The sequence below is a fragment of the Periplaneta americana genome, chromosome 15 (genome assembly GCF_040183065.1).
Source record: "Periplaneta americana isolate PAMFEO1 chromosome 15, P.americana_PAMFEO1_priV1, whole genome shotgun sequence".
Lineage (NCBI taxonomy): Eukaryota > Metazoa > Arthropoda > Insecta > Blattodea > Blattidae > Periplaneta > Periplaneta americana.
Genome location: NC_091131.1, coordinates 63,968,286 through 63,994,420, shown reverse-complemented (window position 1 = coordinate 63,994,420; position 26,135 = coordinate 63,968,286). Strand labels below are relative to the sequence as shown.

The 26,135-nt window shown below is 35.7% G+C and overlaps 1 protein-coding gene across 1 annotated transcript in view; it reads right to left on the bottom strand.

Moving 5' to 3' along the window:
• Positions 1–24,402, bottom strand: part of synr (sayonara) — a 76,417-nt gene extending 52,015 nt beyond the window's left edge. The window contains exon 1 of the mRNA XM_069848713.1: positions 24,366–24,402. The gene's annotated coding sequence lies outside the window, so the exon portion shown is untranslated. The remainder of the gene's footprint in view (positions 1–24,365) is intronic.
• Between the last annotated feature and the right edge of the window lie 1,733 nt (positions 24,403–26,135).

The window sequence follows — 26,135 nt, the reverse complement described above, 5'->3', positions numbered from 1 at the left end:
CCATGTATATAGTATAATTAGCCGTTACTCAGTAAATTATAGAAATGAAGATCTAGTTTAAGATATTCTCTAAGTTTGCTTATATAATCCCAAAAGGTTTCATTTTCATAATATCAATATAGAATTACTTACTTACTTACTGGCTTTTAAGGAACCCGGAGGTTCATTGCCGCCCTCACATAAGCCCGCCATTGCTCCCTATCCTGAGCAAGATTAATCCAGTCTCTACCATCATATATCAATGTAGCATTAATGTGTATAATTAGTGACAAATACATCATGGCGTTAACTATAATAATATTTCATTTTTTATTGTAATAATGGCATTAAACATTCCTAAGTTTTGTAGTTTTTAATATCCAATACACAGTTGTACTCAGAAAATTACACACGAATGAGACCTGTGAATTCTTTTTAATAAATCTTGAAGTTTTTAATAACCAATATAGAATAAAAAATTACAAAAATGAAGATCGACATACTGACATAATGTCAGAGAATCCGAGCTCTAAATATGTCAGCAATCCTGCAGGTCTTCGTGTGATATTATTTATTGTAGTGTGTGTATGTGTGTTTTGTTTTATTCTGAAAAGCCATTATTTCTCAAAACTGACTACAGATGGATTTTGGAAAATAGGAAAATTATATAGGAAAATGGACATTTCACTGAAAACTACTATATTTCCGAATATCTTTGAGTTCCAAGCTTCAAAATGAGGGGTCATTCATTAAAATTCGTACAGTCATTTTCCTGTAATATTCATTACCAGTTCAAATTATATAGATAATATGATAATATGAAAATAAATGTAGTTAAATAATAAATCACGTATTTTGGAGTCAAAAATTTCACGTAACAATTAAAAAAAAATAACATAAAGAGATTATTAGAAGGAAATTAATAAAAGCCAAATTGAACATTCAATATACCACTCGGGTGTAATAATACTACTACTACTACTACTACTACTACTACTACTACTACTACTACTACTACTACTACTACTAATAATAATAATAATAATAATAATAATAATAATAATAGTTTTATTTCCCCTGGCAGAGTTAAGGCCATCTGGCCTTCTCTTCTACTCAACCAGGATCAAAGCATATACAGAAAAATACATACCGGATGTAATATATTTCATGAAGAGGAAAAGACAATGGCTAGAGTCTTCAACCTCCTGCCACACTCATTGTGGTGGGAAAGGCAGGCATATCAACCCCTGGTCATGACTAATTCCCTTGGGTCTTGTGTCACAGTATAACCCCCGTAGGTTCTAATTCGCCCGTGTCACGCGAGCACCGTGTTGCCACCCCTGATGACGTGTAAGAGTCACGCAAAGTGTTCGCCTGTCTGTGTGTCCTCAGAAATACATCAATATAGATGCTAAGTGCTGTATTTCTTATCTCAACATAAAATCGTTCAGTTCGAATTCAATTCTTTTGTATGGAATGGAAACGCGTGACAGCATAAGGCAGTTCTGAGTGATACTATATGGTACACCAAAAATATGTTATTGTCAGTTGTTTGCTATTATTATTTTGAAGGTTTGAAGACGGAAGGCCCATAAATATAATTCTTGAAGTTGTGATGATATTTTTTTTTTAATTTTTACTCCATAATGTTCAATGTATTAGGTTATACATCTTGATTACACACTTTTAACACCTTTGTATTACTTAAATTCATTTATAATAATAACTTTATAGTGTTAAAGTGAAAAGTAAGTGGCAAATTACCTAGTTCACTAGTTTCGACTTTGTGTCAGTCATCTTCAGAACCAGTGAGGTCCTTGCATCTTCCGCTTTATTAAGGCCATGTCTCAAAGCTCAAGTCCATACTACACACTAGTGACTAGCAACTAGGTGACTTGTAAACTACACACTAGGGAGCTTTGGACATGTATGCTTGAAACATGGCCTTCTTCATAGACTATTTTTCTAAAAACCATGACATCACGGTGCAGAACTGAACTAAGAAGGCAGTGTCCTAATGAGTTTCATTACGAGTTATGTGGAAAAGATAAGGGCTTAATATATTACAATAATGTTTAAACCATTGTACAGAAGGTACTAAGAATGTCAGTGTTCAAAGTTAACGTGTTATTCTACATTATACTTACATTATTTCACTTCCAAAGCATTTTCAGATTTCATAATCCCAATTGCTGATGAGGCATCCATGTTTGTTTAGTGAACAAGTCAGCAATCAAGCAAGCATTTTCGTTTACTAACTACTACGGACTTGATTGCTATGCACTATGTAGCTTTGGAACACAACTTCTGACGTCACATCCGGCTATTTAATCAACAATCTAGTTCACTTCAGCTGAAAATGTAGCTTTGAGATACGGCCCGAGTTGTTTTGCTGGCGGGTGCGTTTGTTTAGTATTGTGCAGTCGAATAGGGTGTATATTCTGAAATTTAGTTTTGTATTGAGGATGTGTTGAGGGTGTTTTTGTGTGTCTGTATATTTTTTACTGTTCTAGTGTATTTAATTTCTAGTTTTTCGAGTGAATATGTAGGACTTCCCATGTCTGTTTCTATGTTGCTGTAGCCGTGTTTATGTGATGTGTTCTGCGTATGTGGCGGTATTGTGTTTTTTGGTTATGGCTGTGTTTGAAATGATCTTCTAGTTTGTCCGATGTAGAAGTTGTTACAACTGTTGCATGTTAACTCATAGTGCAAGGAAATGGACTGCATTAAGGGAGAAAATTGTTTCTTAGCAACCAGAAATACTTTGAGATAGCTCACTGTTTCTCTGAGCCACTCAATCAATAAGTTTCCATAGCTGATGCCACATTGTCATCGTCGTTAAGTTAAATTTACATAGCAGGCGAATTCAGGTGACGTCGAATGTCACACCTGTAGGTATATAAAATTGAACGTCATAAAGCCATCAGTGCCTCGACAAGACAAGACAAAAGATAGTGGTTACTGTGGAGGTTTGATTGATTGATGGTTTCGTAGAACCTGTCACTCAAATGATTAAATATATGCTTCACATTAGCAGAAGTTTTATTATGTTCTTTATTTTTTGTCTTTATTCCATTACTTACTTACAAATCGCTTTTAAGGAACCCCAGGTTCATTGTCGCCCTCATACAGGCCCGCCAGCGGTCCCTATCCTGTGCAAGATTAATCCAGTCTCTATCAACATATCCCACCCCCTCAAATCCATTTTAATATTATCCTTACATCTACGTCTCGGCCTCTCCAAAGATCTTTTTCCCTCCGGTCTCCCAACTAAAACTCTATATGCATTTCTGGATTCGCCCATACGTGCTACATGCTCTGCCCATCTCAAACGTCTGGATTTAATGTTCCTAATTATGTTCAGGTGAAGAGTACAATGCATGTAGTTCTGCGTTGTGTAACTTTCTCCATTATCCTGTAACTTCATCCCTCTTAGCCCCAAATATTTCCTAAGAACCTTATTCTCATACACCCTTAATCTCTGTTTCTCTCTCAAAGTGAGAGTCCAAGTTTCACAACCATAAAGAACAACCGGTAATATAACTGTTTTATAAGTTCTAACTTTCAGATTTTTTGACAGCAGACTAGATGACAAAAGCTCCTCAACCGAATAATAACAGGCATTTCCCATATTTATTCTGCATTTAATTTCCTCCCGAGTGTCATTTATATTTGTTACTGTTGCTCCAGGATATTTGAATATAAATCTCCAATTTTTATATTTCCATTTTAAAGAATATTCTGGTCACGAGACATAATCATATATTTCATCTTTTCGCGGTTTACTTCCAAACCTATCGATTTACTTGCTTCAAGTAAAATTTCCGTGTTTTTCCTAATAGTCTATGGATTTTCTCCTAATATATTCACGTCATCCGCATAGACAAGAAGCTGATGTAACCCGTTCAAGTCTAAACCCTCTCTGTTATCCTGAACTTTCCTAATGGCATATTCTAGAGCAAAGTTAAAAAGTAAAGATGATAGTGCATCTCCTTGATTTAGCCCGCAGTGAATTGGAAAAACATCAGACAGAAGTTGGCCTATATGAACTCTGCTGTAAATTTCATTGAGACACATTTTAATTAATCGAACTAGTTTCTTGTGAATACCAAATTCAATAAGACTGTCATATAAGACTTCTCTCTGAACAGAGTAATATGCCTTCCTTAATCCATTAGCATGATTTAGTCTACAATTTATTCTGATATCAGTTGAAAAAAAAAAACTAAGGAAATTAACTAGCTTTACTAGATCTATGAAAATATCGTACAGTCTAACGCTCTTTATCAATAACTAAATTTCTACAAAATTTTTGTTTTCGCATTCCAATTGAGAAGTATGAAGGGGAAGTACAGAGATATAAAATTGATTTTGAAATTACCGCGGAAACACACGATTTAAGCATTCCTGATACGAAAAAGTGGTTTCGTGCAGGTTCTATTTGCTGGATATCTATTATTCATTATCTACGGTCAATTTGTCCAGAAATGATGAACATGAGTGTAATATACTTCAGTAAATATTAATTTACCTTTATTTGACATAAACAACATATTTGCATTCTAGTACAAATGAAACCCAACAATGTTATACTTGGTCTTTGTAGGCCTATTATGTAGAATAAACTGACAACTGATAGTGTAGTTAGTATAAATGAATGTGCGTTCTGCTGAGGGAAAATAATTACTCCATAGGGTGTTTTATAGAATAGATGTTTTACCTTTTCATTGCCCATAAGCACGTGTATGTCTGCTTACTGTTAAAATTACAAGTCGCTTATAGTTATAAAAGCCTTTATTAAGCTGGGATAAACCAATGAAGCAGCCGTGTACCCACAGCCTTCCTTTCTATAAGCGTATACGGCTTTTGCAGTATCCACTAAAGCCTTGGTTTTTCTGAACCGACGCATGCTACGTGCGAGGTGCGAGTCCCGTCTCGCACAAATCCGGACTACACAAGAGATAGTGAGTGGTTTCTATAGGTTCGTTCCAACAAGCGCTTCATGGATCAGTTCATGTACGGTTCCTGTACCATCTTATGCGCATGCGCTAGTTGAGCATCTGCTGTGGGATTGAAACTGGACTGGACGCTGTTGGAACGCTTTCGCGGATCGTTATGTACTAAATCCAGAGATGCTATAACTGTGATCATCTTTGCTAAGAACGGGATGCTTATTATTATCGTTTTGCAGCTAATTCTAATTGTAGAAAATAGAATTTCGATCATTTTCTATAAAAAGATGACAAAAAATATGGAAGGCAAGAATTCCGCCAATTCAATGTCGTGTACTGGGGGACTCTCATCTAATAATAGTTCTTTTTTTAATTATTAATGTATGTACGTTATTTATTATACTTTTAATCAAAGCTGCATTTTGAAATTGTAATGAACTATTGCAATACCCAAATAATTTCCATTCCCTTTCTTTTTGGCGAAAATTTAAATTAAATCTCTAGTTTTATTATTCGTCTGAACTGTCACTTTTCATCTTTAACCTCATTAATGTGAACAGTCGATCATGTCTTTCTTCAGTATCCAGGAGACGTTGGTGAGCTTATGCGCATGCGCGTCTCGCGTACTCTTCCGTACATGCCTCAATCCGCGGACTATTTCTGACCGTTCCGAATCTGTGTCAAAAGCTTGTTGGAACGCCCGACTGCAGTACATGTTTCCGGTTCAGGACTGGTTCGGATTGTGTTGGAACACTTTTTCTGTACTGCGCATGCTCACGATGGTTACGGACGGTTCCTGACTGCTGTTGGAACGAACCTTGTAAATGCGAGAAGCGAGGTCTGCGCACCTCGCAGCCAGAGAAACCACTCACTATCTCTCATGTAGTCCGGATTTGTGCGAGACGGGCCTCGCACCTCGCACGTCGCATGCGTCGGTTCAGAAAAACCAAGGATTTACTCCGACTAGGTGACAGCGATATTTCTTCGTTACACAGTTTCGTTAATTCTACATCAAAACCTACAGAAAAGATGCCCAAGAGTATAACAGGCCAATAGACTATTAATTTGATGGTGGAATAATAGCTGATGAATGCAACTAATTTATTGAACGACATTTTGTTCTCGATAAAGACATTATTAATTTGGAAATTTGAAAGAAGTTGCTTTCTTACTTCGATAAATACTTATGTATGGTTTATTTATAAGAGCGATATACAGGGTGTTTAAAATAGAGGGCATAATTTCAAGTATATATTCCCCATATGTAGACAATACAAAAAGTTCATTACAACATGTGTCCGGAAATGCTTAGTTTCCGAGTTTTGGCCTTCAAAACAGTGATATTCACAGGAACGTTTTTTTTTCCTTCTTTAGTTTTCTTTCTATGACCATGGTCTTAGTCTTATTTGCATTTATTTTCATCCAATACTGCTCACAGCTATCATTTAACTCCAGCAGCATATCCTTTAGTATCATATCCGCTTCTTCTAATAAAGCCATGTCATCAGCAAATCAAATTCACTTTATTCTTATTCCTCCCACTATCACTCCCCCCATGTTCCGAAAGCAGTTCTTTACTAATTCCTTCAAGTAGATGTTGAACAGTGTAGGTGATAAAAGATATTCTTGAAGTACTCCTCTCCTAATTTCACTTCCTTCTTACATTTTTTCTCCTATCCTTACTTTGACTCGTTGTTTCATTATAAAGATTACTGAACAGCCTCCTCTCTTTCTAATCCACACCAATTTTCTTTAGAATCCCCATCAGTTTATTCCAATCCACTCTGCCAAAAGCCTTTCCTAGGTTCACAAATACCACATAGGCTACACTTCTTTATTCTTCTCTAGGTATCTTTCCGCAGATTGTTCGTAGCAGTTCAACTGCATCTCTCTTACCTTTTCCCTTCCTGAAACCAAACTGTTCTTCTTCTAACAGTTCTTCCATCTTAGAATATAAACGTCGATTCAGTATCAGCAAGAGAATTTTCGCCGAGTGCGATATCAGGCTGATAGTCTTGAACTCGTTACATTTCTTGGCATTATTTTTCTTCGGTATTGGAAGCAACACTGTCTCTGCAAAATCTTCAGGCCATTCGCCTTTTTCATATATTTCGTTGCACAATGATATAATTGAGAAGTTGATAAAGCGTCGTAAAATAACAAATTGAAAAAAATATAATATCTTCACATCAATTTGCAGGAAGTGTTCAGTATTCTTGTCTCAATACAAGTCTCAGCCGGCCATATTTTTGAACGTCAAGTATGTTCGCAAATTCTAATTGAAATACTTCAACTAATTTCTAATATCGTGCAAACGTTTTAGACAGAAGAAGTGAAAAGTTTAATCTCCTCGCCATCACTATGTCTGAATTTGCATTGCTCTGCTGAACTTCTTTACGCACTCTGACAATTTTATCAAATGTTCACTTGTGAATCTTGTTGCGATCGTAACGCCACCATTTCGCCAACTCGCCGCAACACCAGATTCCTCCATGCCAAAAGCAGAAAACATGAGCTTATACTAGCTACTCTAAGGTTACAGCCGGTGATGCAGTGCAGTTTTGTGGCGTTAATCAGTTGTGCCAATATTGACGACAAACACGGGCATCAAGCGACCATTATACGCCGCGCCAGCCTGGTCGTGAAGCAGGTAATGCGATATACGAGCGCACGGGGCTACCAGCTAGGCAGGGGGGTCCAATTCCAGGAAAACAGCATCAAGCGAGCAACCGTTCTAGGGGATATGGCGAAGGAAAATCCTCCTTTATCTGGGTATTAAACGTGCCTGTGCTGTAGTCTGCGTGATTATTTGCCTTTCTGAATTAGCTTGGTTTACAGTGCATTCATACATATATATTTTTTTATTTTATTGGATTATTTTACGACGCTGTATCAACATCTCAGGTTATTTAGCGTCTGAATGAAATGAATATGATAATGCCGGTGAAATGAATCCGAGGTCCAGCACCGAAAGTTACCTAGCATTTGCTCATATTGGGTTGAGGGAAAACCCCGGAAAAAATCTCAACCAGGTGACTTGCCCCGACCGGGATTCGGACCCGGGCCACCGGGTTTCGCGGCCAGTCGCGCTGACCGTTACTCCACATGTGTGGACCATATACATATTTATTGTATATAATTATAAATATATAAATGAACGTACATTTACACATTAATAAAATACATAATTATATGTTTACATAGTGCATTATTTAACTTATATATATATATATATATATATATATACAAAATTTTTTTAACTTAACAGCGGCTTATCTCGAAAACGTGTTCCCAAGAATAAAATTTTGAATAAATTTTTCTTCCTTTTGAAGGGAAGAAACATGGCATTTATTTTTCATTTAATGCAGGTGGTTAAGGCTACTTTAAGGTAAACCTTTTTTTTAATACTAACCCGAACTTTTTCATCAATTTCTGATTTTACATACAAAAACAAAGTTTGTCTGAAACATTTTGTTTTCAAAACCTCATTTTTATAAGATATTTAACAAAATTATTAAGTAAAATATTAGTACACTGTAATAGGCTACTTTGAAAGATTGCTACTTAGCTATATTTCTTTTTTACCTTCCTTGTGATTATGGCTTATGTTTGTTTAGAAGTAAACGAAAGCAATCTGGCTTCTGTGATTACTAGACATAGGAAGTTAAGGCACTAATAAATGGTATTTTAGGCGCCTAAAAAGGCTCTAAAACAAGAAAAGTAGGGCAATAAAAGGCATTGAAATTATATTGAATCACTCATAATTCATAAAGTAAACATCCCTAAGACCATAAGTAACTTAACACAGTGCACTAGAAAAGTAGTTTCTCTGTTCTATGGACTTGTTTCACTTGTACTTATTCATCCACAACTTCACGTCCATAATTTGAGTTACAATAAACAACAAGAAACTTTTCAAGATTAACACACAAACGTCTGTCACGTTTATTGAACATAATCAATTTATATGCTGAAAAAGGTCTCTCAACGTATACTGATGTGACTGGAGCACACTTAAACAGTGCCATCCTGGCTACATAATATAATCATTCCATTAGTAGTGAAGGCAGGAAATTTTGCGACCCACTGACGATATAAAGAAGCTTTCGATGTTTTCAATTTTGGAATTTTTCACCATACAACAGTACCCTCACAAAGACAATCCTAGACTGACTGCGTACTTCGTGTTCTCAACACAGTGCTGGAGTCAGAAGGACAAGGTCGATTCCGGAGTAAGCAAAACAACAATGATGCATTGCAACAAGCTGTCCCATATCTATGGCTACTATAAGAACTGCGATTGTCTTAGTTTCGAACGCAAAAATAATGCAGTATTGTTGAGTGAGTAGTCATATAAAGAAAAAAAAAGGCAAAGAAGTACATATAAAAGCAAAAAAAGGGCAAAAAATACACATTAAAGCAAAAAAGGCGTTAAAGGCAAAAAAGGCAAAAGAAGACAAGATCAAACTTCATCAGAATGCTTCATTTCTCATGATTCGTGCAAATTTACTAAAAGCCTTTAAATATGAACATTCAAATAAAATAGGCATTTTCCTAAACATCCGATGTTTAGTGATTACAGTTGTCTATGTTTAGGTTAAGGGTAAAGTTACATGAAGCTGTTCAATGTGACGTAACATCCAGTAAAAGTTTACAATAGTAGTAGCAGTAATAATGAATAGCCTATATTATCGAACTTTGTATTGACGTCTGAAAAAGACACAGCATTTCTAAAAAAAGACGTGGATTGATCGTGAAGTAGGTACCAGTTTTTATGCAGAGTAAATTGGATTTTTATATGTTACTTCACGTATAATAGAGGTAATTGTGCCATATGTTCTGTATTATAGAACAGTGGCTTAACAAGAGATTAGGATTGGAAAACGACCATACAAAAATGAGTATATTATGCAATGATCGTGGATACGGATTTCTTATTTCAATAAATACCATTGATTTAGAGATGTTAAATGCTTTAATCAAACTGCAACATCGAATAATTGGTGATTTCATTTTTTCTGGCAATTGTTGGAAGTAAACTAGCAGAATGTTCTCAGAAAATGATGAAACATTTTTCATTCTTCTGCAATCCATGAACTGCCCGTATGCATTTTCATATAAGAGCTTTGATTTTTCAGGTAATAAAGTATTGCTTACTTTTGCGGCTTCTTCCATTATTTCCATTTCATCAAAATTGCTTGAATCAGATCATTCAATAATTTTTATATTTAAGTTAACTTACAAAAAGAAACTGTGATTTCATTTATTTTCGCATCTATAGCAACTTACAAATAAGAATCACTTGCATTCTTTTGTTTTCCATTATCTCAAACGTCACTGTTATTTTTCCCACTATCTAAAACAATATTCAGAATTCCATATTGTTAATATAAAGAAGTATGTATCTAAGTAATAATTTTAAGTATTTACCAATTAATTAAGTTTTGTCTAACCTTACTACAGGTCGTAGAAAAACAGTTGTATGTGACTCTCATAGGGGTATAATGGCTCGTGCAGTTTTCGACGCGAACGGTCTCACTAGCTATCATTATATGATACATAACTATCCCTTCTCTGCTGATTCATGTGTGAATTATGTCAAAGTTGCTGTTCTCAATTTTTATAGTAGGTCGTATATAATATCCCTGATCACATACAACAAATTGATCAACTTAATGGACTTTCAAGGCAACCACTTTTATTTATTTCACTATGCTGCCATCTAGCGACTGCAAAAGAAGTCACATTATAACCCTTATGGAATTGCATGGAGCAACTGTACTTCCATCTAGCGATCGTTACCAAAAAATGCCTTTTTGACGATGGTAGCTCTGGTGGTTGTTCTCCTTTTATGTTTCCATTTCATAATATGGGAATGGGATAAGTAGACAGAGTAATAGAATTAAATGCAAAATATTTTTTCTCGCAGATTTTCTCACCAGTTCAGCAGATTGTAGGAGCTAGTTAATCGGATTCGATCTGAGAGTTGACAATGTTAGTTGGTATTGCTTATTGTAGCCGACTTTCCAGGTTGGTACATATTTTAATGTCACAAGTGTTATTTCTTAATGATTTTCAGTGCCACGTCCTGTTTGACCAGTGTATCGCGTAATTAGGTACATATATAGCCTACGGATGTAAAAACACACAGCAGACATACATGCCTACGTATCCACATACATGTGTACCTAAAATATATAATTTATACTTGAGTTCCGGGAAGCGGACGGACATCCCGACGACGATGAGTGGTGGTGGCGACGCAGTTATGGGGCGGTTCGCTTCACTTAGCAAATAGAGGGCAGCCCCTCGCAGGGGTGCTGAGAGGGCATTTTAAACACTTGACAGAATTGGGGGAAAATCCGCCAGGAAATGTAAGGGGTCGAATTTCACCCCTTCAGACTTTTGAAGTTGGCAATAGCCGCCACTCGACTACATCTCTGCTGAGGGTTGTGGTCGTACACCTCGTACCGTGTTAATGAATGGATGCAAATTGGCGGTATGACACTGGTTCTTGTGTCTGATTTGTGATGTACCCATGTGCTTGTTGTTCCTTAATTCCACGATAGTGTGCGTTAAAACAGACCAGTATTGCATCCCTCACTTCTGAGTCATTTACTTACAACATTGACTGTGCTGTTGTGTAACAAACACTTTTGAGACTGACTTCCGTATGTGCTTGCCACTCTTTATCAATTACGATATTTGAAAGTCGATGATATCTGGTGGATTCCTTCGCCACAGATTAGGTTTAAAATCCCTGCGAGTTCTGCTGCAATTTCATTGGATGAAATGGTACTGCAGCATTTTTTTCTCCTTGCAAGTCTTCTTCTGTTGCCATTATTCTGCATTTTATTCCCAACAGTTGTCCTTGTCATCAGGAAAGAGAGAAACTGGGAAATACAGGACAATAGGGCTATCTCCGAAGATATACTCAATGTTCTGAGAGACGGGTATAGATATTCTTGGCATTGACGCCGTCATTTTGAGTCATCAGACATGCAGGAACAGTAATATCTAATTCTGTTACTCTCAGATATAAATATTAGAACTTAAGTATTTTATATTTTAAAATTATTCAATCTTTGCAACAATGAAGCACAGAAAATGATCACATAGTTGACGTGAAATCGACAAAGTTACATATTATTATTATTATTATTATTATTATTATTATTATTATTATTATTATTATTATGGTTTATTTAACGACACTCGCAACTGCATAGGTTATATCAGCTTTGCCGGTGTGCCGGAATTTTGTCCCGCAGGAGTTCTTTTACATGCCAGTAAATCTACTGACATGAGCCTGTCGCATTTAAACACACTTAAATTCCATTGATCTGGGCCGGGATCGAACCCTCAACCTCGAGCATAGAAGACCAGCGCTATACCAACTAAGCTACCGAGGCCGAACAAAGTTACATGTTGAAATGTTTATTATTTGACAGAGAGCGTATTCCGAATCTCACCGGTGAGCAATCCGATGGCATCACGGTGTTTCGAATTCCACTGATGACGTCATTGATGCTCCACCGGTGTCATACGGGTGCCATCAACTTGCAGAGGTGGTGGCAGTCTCCATCAGTGAATCTGATTGGTTCTTGTATAGGGCGGGAATTAGAAGACGAATAACATCGTGCACTGTTGTGTCATGGCGGTGTGTTCTGCTTTAGTTCTGCTGTATTGTTTGTAATGAACACAACGTAAAAATAATATGTTAATGACTTATGAGCGAACATGTCAATGGACCAGTTATTACTACCGGTTCAAGAAATAAATTGTTTATGCTATCTTTTCTTTGAACGAGATGGGAGTACGAAAATTTCGCAAAATTTTGCTAGCGTAGAACAAACAACAACTTGTACACTCGCCATGACAGCCATCGATCCTTCCGGCAGTTTTGTTCCTTATTTCGCTGCAACATGACGTCATTGATGCCACCGGACTGGTGAGATTCGGAATACGCTCAGAGATTTTAGGCATTATACTGCAATGTCACTTGCGTAATTTCGACAAGTCTGAACAGAAGTGAACGATCATCTAACTAGCACTCTGCGGTAACATGTGGTTAGCACGATGTAAATTTTGTAACAGAACCGACAGAATCATGTATTTACTACAATGCGATCTTCATGTCAATAAGGATACAGCAGAACGTGTACGTAATTTGTGAACAGATGACTTCGATCTGAGGAGACTCAAGATAACTGGGGCGTCTTATTCACGTGGACTACGTTAGATCTGGATGATGTAGCTGAGTCGATAAGATGGCACCAGACAGTGAACCACGTACTTACACGAATGCCTCAGGCTGCATCGGGCTTTCTTCAGAAATGGGGGAAAAAAAGATAGGCTGACGGCATGGCCAAAAGAACTTCTGATATCAATGATGCCGAAAACACACATTACCACTGAAATTGACCTCGTGCAACATCACAATAATTTCTCATTATTCGCAGTATGAACACAAAGTAAAAATAGCTAATGATTAAAATAATTGCTATGAAGTGCCCTTTGACATCATTTGCATTACAATGACTGTACCATTAATAATCCCGGTCGGGGCAAGTTACCTGGTTGAGGTTTTTTCTGGGGTTTTCCCTCAACCCAATAAGAGTAAATGCTGGGTAACTGTCGGTGCTGGACCCCGAATTCATTTCACCGGCATTATCCCTTCATTTCACTCAGACGCTAAATAACCTGAGATGTTGATACAGCGTCGTAAAATAACCCAATAAAATAAAAAATAAAATCATTAATAATAAATACTAAACTTTTATAGTAGAGTCGGATCTGCTATATTTCAATCTAAAAAAACTGTCATCAATATCGTAGTATAGAGTTAATCAATGGATTACGGATTCACAGTTACGTAATACTCCTGGTTGAGTGTTAGAGAAGGTGGTATGGCCTTAAATCTGCCAAGTTAAATAAACCGTTATTATTATTATTATTATTATTATTATTATTATTATTATTATTATTATTATTATTATAGCATTCTGAAAGATAGTTTCTGATTTGGATGTCACGATTTGTTAAGTGTCAAGTTCATCGATCTGTATAGATCAATGAAAGTCCAGTAATGCGGTGGTACTAATAATAATAATAAAAATATCCAGCGAGTTCTCCGTAGTTCTCTGCAGGTGTCAGTCACATGGTTACAATTACATCAGCAGTGAGTTTCTGTGCATGTTGGCGTTAAATATGGATGGAGAAATGACAAAAACATTTCATGGTAGAATAGAAAGAAGCTAAGACACACAGAAAAAACATACATAACACATAACGGAGAACTTGTGCCTCATCACGCTTTATTTCCCGGTAGTTTCGTGTATAAATGCAACCCCCTTAAATGAAAATAGTTCTACTTCATATGGATCATTGCAGAATATACTTGTTCGTAGAAACTATATAGGATTGAAATACAATGTTACTATAAATGATCTTTCCGATTACAAACTTGAATAACTATCGTTAGGAGACACTTAGAAACATGATATTGGTATCAATGGAAAGAGAAACTCAAATATTGTTTTCTTATCCATTCGGTTAAATCACATGTGCTATTCTTAAATCAGCAAAAATTAGAAAACATGAAATTGGTATCAACAGAAACAGAAACTCCAACAATTTTTTAAAATTTTCACTGGAAAACATGAAACATGAAACAGAAAGAGAAACATTTGGCTCACAACCGTAAGTAAGTCACATGTGCTCATTGTGAGCTCCTTGTGTCACACGACACACATCAAGTCTGTAGTCAGTTTCCTCCCATACACGTTGTAGCATTGGACCATCCGCCACTGTAATGGCCTCTGTGATGCGACACGAATATCCTCAATGGTAGGTGGTAATTATGGCTGATACCCTTGTTATTTTATAAAACCTCACAGAAAAAATCACAACGAGTGAGGTCGGAGGAACGTGGAGGCCAATGGAAACATTCTAAATCTTCACGGCCAGCACGTCCAATCTATCTCAGTTTCCATTCTGAGTTGCATCTTCTCACAGAAAGACTGTTGCTTGGCTTTGTCGTCTGGTTTCAGAGCTTGCAACAATTGCAGAGGTATGGATGGAACTTCAAACGTTTCCGTAAAATCTTCCACACAGTTTGTTGGGGGATGTTTAATTTTCTATTGGTTTTTACGGTGGATTTCTGTGGACTTCGTGTGAAACTCTCACACGCTCCATATTTGCCTCACTTACTGATGGACGACCGGTTGACTTCCGCTTAAAGATGCATCCCCTCATTTTGAAGTCAGCGTACCACTTACGAATACTGAGCCCACTGGGGGATCAACACTAAATTTTCTTCTAAAATTGCGTTGTACAGTGACAACAGACTGGGATATGTGAAAATCTAGCACACAAAATGCCCTCCTGTCTTCATTTGCAGCCATTTTTCTGTTATATCGTCTCCTAGCAACGAAATTAATAAATATGCGACAACAACACAACAAAACATATTTGAGTTTCTCTTTCCATTGATAACAATATCATGTTTCTAAGTGTCTCCTAACGATAGTTATGCAAGTTTGTAATCGGAAAGATCATTTATAGTGACACTGTACTTAAACTGGAGCAGGAGAAATTTTTATACACAGAGACAAACTGAGACAGAAGACGATATATTCCAAACAATTTTCAACATTCTGAAAACATGGAGATATCAAAATAAAATTCTCATAGCAACACAGAACTTCAGGTTTAGAATACTGTGAAAGTAAAGCATAAGGCATAAAGCATACAATTACAGATACGAAAGATAAAATGTCGATGAAAGAACATACATTAAGAAACCCTGACTCCACGACAGAAAACAAGTTTTGGGCTGGAATCCTCAGGCATCCCGTAGAAGAGGACGGCTTATCTTCATGGAAGACACTGTTTATGACGAAATTGGACAGCAGGCTAAGACCTGGAGTGAAGGGAAGGCGATGGCATCAAATTGTCCCGATGGCGAAGATTCACAATGAACCTATGCTCCCACGTAGGGTGACAGGATATGAATAGAATGAAATAGAACTCACAAATGGAGAGACTGTTCGACATATGTCAGGTAAAATTAAAAAAAAAATTGTAGTTAAGCATGAATGAACAATTCTACAGAAAGGTTTCAATGTCGAAAACTTAACAACTGACACATAATAGTCAACTGTCTTAGTTGATATTACCATCCTTCGCAAGTCTTTCGTGGCTCCGACTTAAAGAACGTAGAACTTTACACACTTTGTCTTTACTCTTTCGAATTCTGCACACTTCAACACCAAATTACCTTTCGTCTCGTTTCTCTTATCTATACTCTAACCACGACGTAAATACCAGATCACTTATCTGTGGCGCGTTAAGTATACCTCTTCATAGAACATCTCGTTATTCATCATCTTTTACAGTATCCACTTCGCGACAATGGAATTCCCTGTTACAAAGTATTAGAGGCTGCAAGACAATAAACACTTTTAAAAACAGCTTAAAAGATAACCTTATTAGCATGTCACTCCAATCATACTGACTTAAACTATCACTGACTACATTGTTACTTCTTCCTTTAGACATGCATCCTGATAGTGCTGTATTTTCAAAATTGTCTCATAATAATCTCTTCCTATTATCTAACATTATTTGAAATATATTAACATTCTACGTATTTTTGCTTAATTCTGCTACATAGTTTGTATTTCAATGTTTAATTAATAGTTCATAGTATTTTGTTGTTTAATTCGTAAATAACTCTTGTATACATGTAACTCTTATCTAAATCAAATTGTTGAATTCTTTGTAAGTTCATACATATATGAATTGGTCATTGCTAGAAGGCCCTTTGTCCAAAAATGTTAGTTCTGAATAAATCGAAAAAAACTGTTTTTAAGAAATACCAATCTTCGTAGAGCAATGTGGTGACTGTCCATCATAAAGGTATATTTTTGCTTTCTGGAAGCACAATTTTTATTTTGTTGTCATATGTAGTTTGTATAATATTATTAATTAAAAATTCAAATTTAAGGGCCTTTTAGCAGTGAACTTAAAATAATTTCACATTTGGTTAAAAATGGAGTACTGTAATAAAATACAGAATTGTAAATTAAATAAACTACCATTATTTCAAGTTAAAAGTATATTTCTCTTCTTAAAATATATTTTAATTACGTATTACAAAGTTTTAGACCCTTGTTTTAAATCTAACCTGACGATTTCATTCTGTATTTTCTCTATGTTCTGCTAGTGGAGAATTTACAACTTTCTCATAATAAGGTAACTGTTCATGGGGAATGTAGCATAGAATTTTCTTGACATCCTGCATTTTGTCTGGGTTGATTGCAATCAATTCATCATAAGTAGGACGTTGGGGAAGGACTATGTTTTCAATTCCAGGTAGACAAAGAGTAAAGGTATGCCTAATACAACCATCAATGAACTTGGATGTTGAAACAAAATGAGGAAGAGTGGCATTGTACATATATTCATAATAACTCGCAGGGGCGAATGACAACTTCGAACACCGAGGTACCTTTCTACCATAAGATTCTACAGAAAGACCTCTTTTGTAAAACATGGGCCACCAGTTAATGAGGACTTTATTTTTGTGCATGCATAAATATTTTATATAGCACATAAAGATTTTTGTGGCCTAAGGAAATAACATTTTTATGCAATATTCATTTACGTCAGTGATTCAGTGTAAATATTCTGAACTTACCTACAATCCTCACCAGTTCGTCTTTCAGCCACCAATTCTCCAGAGTAAGTCACATGTTCAGTGCCTTTAACTGTGACTTTCTTTAATATATTTCGTTTCCAACTGCAAGTATCACTACATCTCTTTTTGCTTTTCAAACTCTCAGTCTCCATTTTAATTAGCCGAAATTGCGTATAATATAATAATTTGTATTAAAACACAAATAAAGATCAGAGCAGAATAAACAGACCGCTTCAAACAATGAAGATAGCTGATAGTATAGTAAGTATAAAGGTTTTTCATCAGATGGAAACACAGCTAAATGACAAGTTCACAGCTAGAAGGCCCTCTATCCTGGAGTAAGGGCATTTTAGCATGACACGAAAAATGAAATGCTCAACTGTGCGTGTGTATGAAGGCTTGAGGAAAGTCCTTTTAGCACAGATTGTGTATTTATGTGTAAGGATGTTGAATCTGTAGTTAACTCATTTTTGCAAAAATACGGAGAAAGGGCCTTTTAGCAATGACCAATTCATATGTATGTATACTTTTTGCTGGTTGAGCGGAAGAGAAGACCTTATGGCCTTAACTCTGCCAGCTAAAATTTATTATTATTATTATTATTATTATTATTATTATTATTATTATTACTATTATTATTATTATTATTATTATTATTACTATTATTATTATTATTATTATTATTATTATTATTTATTATTATTATTTTTTAATTTGTGCACTATTATGATTCATTTGCCCCTTATTATTAAGTTCTATTCAACCCTTCATTTTAGAGATTGCCCACGAAATTTCGGTAATTGTTTCTAGGAGATTTCAACGCAAGGTTACATGTGAAATTACTATACATCCAAGATAGATAATTCCTTAATTCAAAATAGGCAGCTCTAATTTATGGGTTGTAGGTTTCCGCCTCGTCATCTTTGGTTTCTAGAAGCTGACGTTTCGACCATCTTACTGTGGCTGTCTTCAGAGCTGTAGATGAGTTCTGACCGTCGTCGGTAAAGATGTTATATAACTGCTCTTGTGTTCTTTCCGATCATCTACATCTCTGAAGACGGCCACAGTAAGATGGTCTACGTTAGCTTCTAGAAACCAATGACGACGCAGCAAAACCTGGAAACCTACAACCTATACACACCGGCCGCGGAAGCCTAAGTCAACACTTAATTCAACTCTACAATTTATTTGGTTACCAAGGAAATTTAGCACCAGTTGAGCATCCCATATACCGCATATTGGCTCTGAGCTCCACGAATCTTTAGACGATTCTTTAGAGACTTTTTTATAATACTCTACGTAGAACAAATTGATAATTGAGACGAAAAAACGTTTCCATAAAATAAGTTATTGTCCCGCGCCGTGGTGTCGTTGTCTAAAGCTGCGGTTTGTTTACAGCGATCATCGCCGGGCGCACATCGCTGGCAATTGTCGCCTGGAGTTGCTAGGATTTAAAATGAATGCGCACGATTTCTTTACAGCGATGATCGCCAACGTAGATCGTTGGACGCGACGCAGATCGCTGGAGATTGCTTCTGAAGCAAATTCAGGACGCACTCCGCCGCATTAATGTTCAATAATCGATATTTAGAGAAGGCCATGTAGAAATATTGAATCGAGTTATGGCAGCAAAACAAATGAGAATTGACAGCGACGTACGCTGATAAAGAAACCACTTCCTGACGATCATCGCCAGCGTTCATAATCGCCGCGATGATCGTCGTAAACAAACCGTAGCTTTAGACATCCTGCCTAGGACTTGCGTTACAGTATGTTCACTGCTTCGAGCCTTCACGGGGAAGAAATTTTCTCATGAAATTTCGGCCACTTTGGCCAACCAGCATCGTGATGCACTTACGGAGATACAATTGGTGCCAAAATCCGGTTACGAATGCCAGCTATAACGGCTGGGGGGATCATCGTGTTAACCACACAATACCTCAGTTCTGATTGGATGATAATCCACCTCCGCTTTGGCATGTGGGCATGAGCCAGCAGCCGACTGGTCGGTCTGAGCTCTTAAAGGGCTGTAGCATCATGGATGATGATGATGATTATTATTATTATTATTATTATCATTATTATTATTATTATTATTATCTCCAGAAATGCATATAGAGTGTTAGTTGGGAGGCCGGAGGGAAAAATATCTTTGGGGAGGAGACGAGACGTAGATGGGAGGATAATATTCAAGTGGATTTGAGGGAAGTGGGTTATGATGATAGAGACTGAATTAATCTTGCACAGGATAGGGACTGATGAAGGGCTTATGTAATGGCGACAGCGAAGTTTCGGGTTCCTTAGAAGCCAGAAATTAAGTATTATTATTATTATTATTATTATTATTATTATTATTATTATTATTATTAATATTATTATTATTACTATCATCATCGTCATTTTGAGATGGGCAGGGCATGTAGTACGTATGGGCGAATCCAGAAATGCATATAGAGTGTTAGTTGGGAGGCCGGAGGAAAGAAGACCTTTAGGGAGGCCGAGACGTAGATGGGAAGATAATATTAAAATGGATTTGAGGGAGGTGGGATATGATGATAGAGAATGGATTAATTTTCCTCAGGATAGGGACCAATGGCGGGCTTATGTGAGGGCGGCAATGAACCTCCGGGTTCCTTAAAAGGCAGTAAGTAAGTAAGTAAGTAAGTAAGTAAGTAAGTAAGTAAGTAAGTAAGTAAGTAAGTAAGTAAGTAAGTATCACCATCATCATATGCGGATCAATTATTGGACTCTATATTGTCATCGTCATCATCATCATCATCATCATCATCATCATCATCATCACCACCACTATTTGCAGATAAATTATTAGACCCTATGTTATTATTATTATTATTATTATTATTATTATTGTTATCATTATTATTATTATTACTACTATTATTATTATTATCATCATCATATGCGGATTAATTACTGGACTCTATATTGTCATCATCATCATCATCATCATCATCATCATCATCATCATCATCATCACCATTTACTTTTAACCAAAACCATTCTTTCTCTTAAATTTTCTAATGAGGACATTAACAAAATTTGTCTAATGGTATTGAGAGATTCATTATCTATTTTACACAATCACTTGTATAATACTACGTAATTTTTTTTTCACTTCATCTCCTTACTCTTCAATGTATTTTCATCTCATGTTTCTCTGAACTCAAATTGTACTCTATTTTTAAATTTATCATTGTTCCGTATTCTCTCCACAATCATATTGTATTTTTCATTTAACCTCTGCTTTGTATTCTGGATCCTAGTGGTCAGCCGTAGATTTCGGCCAGATGTCCCAAATTGTGAAATTTGTTGTAGACCCTATGTTGTTGTTGTTATTATTATTATTATTATTATTATTATTATTATTATTAGTGTTATTATTATTACTATTGTTATTATTATTATTGTTATTATAATCATCATATGCGGATTAATTACTGGACTCTATATCATCATCATCATCATCATCATCATCATCATCATCATCATCATCATCATCACCACCATTTGCAGATGAATTATTAGACCCTATGTTGTTATTATTATTACTATTATTATTGTTATTATTATTATTACTATTATTATTATTATTATTATTATTATTATTATTATTATTATTATTATTATTATTATTATTACATAGATACAGAATTAGTTCCACAATTATTTTGAAGTCCAGCGATGAACAGGCCTGTCAGATCTGTATAGTTTCATTGTTAGGAGACATTTGCGCTCGGTTGTAAAAAAAAAAAAACATTCATTACGCACGCGTTGGTGGACCATCGTAGATATTTGAAATGAAAAAGGAGATATTTGTAAGGAACCTTAACATGAAAGTTCATTCAAGCTTTTTTGAGTCAATTTTTAATAATTTTTCTAAAATTTCTTAATTATGGATTTTATACCAGCTAACGTAAAGCAGCTACTGTTTGGAACGAATCTTATTGCAGGTTTTACTGTTTTGTATCTACGAAGCCTAGTACAATTTGGAAATGATATTCAATAATTTGATGCGTGTAGACTTCTTAATGGTTAGATACGCGATATGAAACATTCTAAAATATTTACTGAAACCGTAAACTTCAGATTTCCCGAAGACTATTGGATAAGAATGTATTTATTTATTTATTTTATTTATTTATTTAGTTATTTAGTTATTTAGTTATTTATTTATTTATTGTTTATTTATTTATTTATTTATTTATTTATTTATTTATTTATTTATTCTGGTCTAGTTAAGGCCATCAGGTATTCTCTTCCACACCACCAGAATACCGATGGCTCAAAAGCAGACCCTCAAGGAAATGTAGGAGCTGGTAATTTTAGTAATCTTTGTTGCTTCTATCTCCCAGTTAGTTATAATCTATCTGCCTATGATTGAGAAATTGAAGCTATACATGTTGTCTTAAATCAACTTTTATTCCATATGGATAAATTCACAAATGCCGTCATCCTCTCGGACTCAAAGTAGCCACCTTGTCCATAAATAAAACTGACCACCTCTACACAGAACAAATCAATAATTGTCAAAAAATACTTGCAACTTTAAAGGAACATGACAAAACAGTTGTGTTACAATGGATCCCAAGACATTGCAATCTAAATAGGAATGAACAGGCTGATATATTAGCTAAGAAGGGTGCCAATGTCAAAATAAACCCACGGAAACCTTTGCCATTTAGCTCAGTACAACAATATATCAAGCAACTACAAAAAATAATCACCAACAAGAATTGGACATAAACATTTCGCAACAACGTAGGAAATTACTGAAGGATATACCTCCTGAGCCCAGAAGACTGGCAGTTGCAAGCTTTCGCCTTAACACTGAACATCTTGGGTAAACACCTCAATCGTCTTGGCATCCTTCCATCAGCATCCTGCATTTTGTGCCATCAACAGGAAGACATGGATAGACAACATCTTACAAAATGCCCCGCTCTGAAATCCTCCAAGGAAGTCGACCGCTACTGGGAAGCCAGAGCCCGAATGTCTTTGATTACTTAATTCGTAGTTTTGTTCACCACTTTCTTGTCTTTCCCTCAGTCAATTTTTTTTTAAATTTTATTGGGTTATTTTACGACGCTGTATCAACATCTAGGTTATTTAGCGTCTGAATGATATGAAGGTGATAATGCCGGTGAAATGAGTCCGGGGTCCAGCACCGAAAGTTACCCAGCATTTGCTCATATTGGGTTGGGGGAAAACCCCGGAAAAACCTCGGCCAGGTAACTTGTTCCGACCGGGATTCGAACCCGGGCCACCAGGTTTCGCAGCCAGACGCGCTGACCGTTACTCCACAGGTGTGGACCCCTCAGTCAATGATTGTAAATATCGACAAATAAATAATTAAAATATTTACTAAGTAAATTTTGGAAAATAGTTCTCTAATTCATTATATAAGTGAACAGAATTGCATCTACCATGTAAAATTATGATAAAAGCAGCGTACGAGAAGCTCATTTTTTACGATTATGTGTGGGGAATCACTTCCTGAAATAGATCCATAGTTTTGTTCTGTACAAACTTCGTCCATTAATACTAACTGTTCCACAACGTGGCGTCTAAATATTACTGTTTCATACAATAGAGTGTATAAAGATCATTTATTACAGCAGTGAAAGTCAACATTATGAAGGAGGAGTAAGGTGTAAGATATTTTGAGCAGGCATTCAATAGTCCGTAATGGCGTTTGATAGTTTAGCGTGTAAACAAACAAATGATAGATCAATACGTGTATAGAAATTCCCGCATGAGGCTCTGTTGCTAAGCAACCGCACAACATTCGAAACATGTGCGTAACCTGATGACTCGCACACATTGCACTAGGCACTTGATCGCGCAAGCTACTCTCAGCAACTGTTTCTGTTGCAGTATACACACCATAATAAAAGTAAACGGCTACCCATATGCCTTGAGAAAGTTCTTCTTGGCTGCGAAGTAGATACCTATACACAATAAATTGATAAAAATGGTGGTAATGAACTATGAAATATCTAGACGTTTAAGTTAAACAATATTTTGTAAATTAAAGTTATTGCAACGGAGTGAATAAATGTATAGATGTTCTTGAAATGTGAATGTGAAGCACTATATGCTATCGTATAAAATAGAAACAAGTCTTGCAACAAAATGAATTAGTTACTAATAAATCAGAGCAGAATGAATATACTTTAGAAAACGTCTGAAATATCGGTCCAAAAATGACACTCTGAGAATACTGTCATTCGTAGACGTATGTCAAATTTAAGACAATACAAATAAAATGAAACGTAAGTATATAAGAAGAAGAAATATATATTTTAGGAATAACAGCCAAATAGAGTGAGGTGTTTACAGAAGAAATAAAGCACACACATCACAAACGTTAGAATAACTATAAAATAAATTGGATTAAAAATATAGAAAAAAGAAAGAACAGTTTGAAGCGTTTAGATTTGTACTATAACTGAAAAGACAAAATAACGTCTTTTCAGAAGATTCCTTTACAATTTAATCAAATTTGGCACGAACCACAATATCCACATCTTGAAAAAAATTATATTCGGAGATATGAAGTCATGCTTTTCGAAAAGATGGAGGTGTGTTAATTTTTAATCGTGAGTTAAACATTTACGTAGCAAAATAACACAAATCCAATCTCGGAAAGCATGGTGGACCACACTATTAGTGACTCTAAACACGGTGCAGGTACCGCACTTACCACCCACCTGCCTGTGTGGAAGTGTCGCCGTCGTCAGCGGTCACGAGCGTCGCACTGCCGCTGAGGGATGTGTTGCGCTTTATTTATCATATCCGGCGCACATTAGACGCGCAGACACCAAGAGCTACACGCAACAACGAAACAAATGCACTGAATTGAAGACATCAGTAATTAAATACAATTAATTAAAGTATAAAATATAAATATGAAAAATGAACTTAAGTGTAACTAGTGAACAAGTAATTATATATCCTGTCCTTCCTTCTTTCTGTATTTTAATCCAATTTATTTTATAGTTATTCTAACTTTTGTTATGTGTGTGCTTTATTTCTTCTGTAAACATCTCAATCTGTTATTCCTAAAATATATATATTTCTTCTTCTATATATTTATAATTTATTTTAATTGTATTGTTTTAAATTTCACATATGTATAGAAATTACACATGGATAACTAAACCCAATGGAATGACTATCGGTGAATGGAAGGAGGCTATCAAAATGACTGCCAACGTAAGTGCTGTAAGAGCCATACCCGGTACGACTCAGGACAAGTACTGCAGGCGATGCCTCAGTGTGATAGAAACCCTTGGACATGTCCTGGGAGCCTGTCCTTATGGTGAAAAATTGCGTATACATAGGTACCATGCAATTAGAACTGAATTGGTCGATGTCCTTAGAAAATTAAAATACACCGTCTGTGAAGAAGTTCACGGAACTGCCGACAGTGGCAGTAACAGACGCATTGACATAATCGCCATTAGCGAATCCCTGTCTCAGGGTATAATCATCGACCCCACCATCAGGTTTGAAATATATAAAGGACAGCCTGAAGACGTACACAAGGAGAAACGAGCAATCTATGTTCCAACTATCCCGTATTATAAAGATAAATACCAACTTTACGATATCAGTGTCACGGGATTGATGTTTGGAGCAAGAGGAACGATACCTAACTCCTCATCTCAATTCTGTAAGACCCTAGAACTGCGCACAAATCTTTTCTAAATGAACTGGCCCTCCTCAAAATTAGAGAGTCAGTCAAACTCTTACGGAACCACCTATATGGACCCTAATTCAGTGTACTGAAAAAACTGACGCATAATTATAATTTTTCTTCTTCTTATTAACTTTCATTGCTTCTTTACTTATTTGTAACTTTTCTTATTTCGTGAACTGCCATCGTTTGTTTGTCTGTCTGTTTGTTTGTTTACTTGTTTGCCTTTTTTCTTACTCTGTTATCTTTCATCATCTATTTGTTCCTTTTTTGTTTTGTATGCTTTGTCTAATGGCAGCCTCTACTTTGAGGAAGCTCTGGTAAATATATATATATATATATATATATATATATATATATATATATACTACTTATAAATAAATGTGAATAAAAACTTAAATAAAAATTATTAAAATTAAATATATAAACTAAATATAATACGTTTATGTAATATGGTATTAATTCGTCTACTTAAATATGAGAGAATATAAACGAATATTAGTTACGTAGACTTTCGGCTCCCCCCTACTACCATTAATGCATAACACAATGTCAATACGGCGGTTGCTGTCGTTTGCGATACAACGAACTTTTTTGTTGATTTTCGAGTTCGTCATTTTTTTCCGGTTATTATATGCTTATTTAAGTTGTGTTAACTCTCGCTAGTGGTTTTATATTTTATTTTATCCGTCTTAGTTTTTATTTTATTATTGTAAATATTTTTGTTTTATCACTAATATAATTATTATTATTATTATTATTATTATTATTATTATTACTA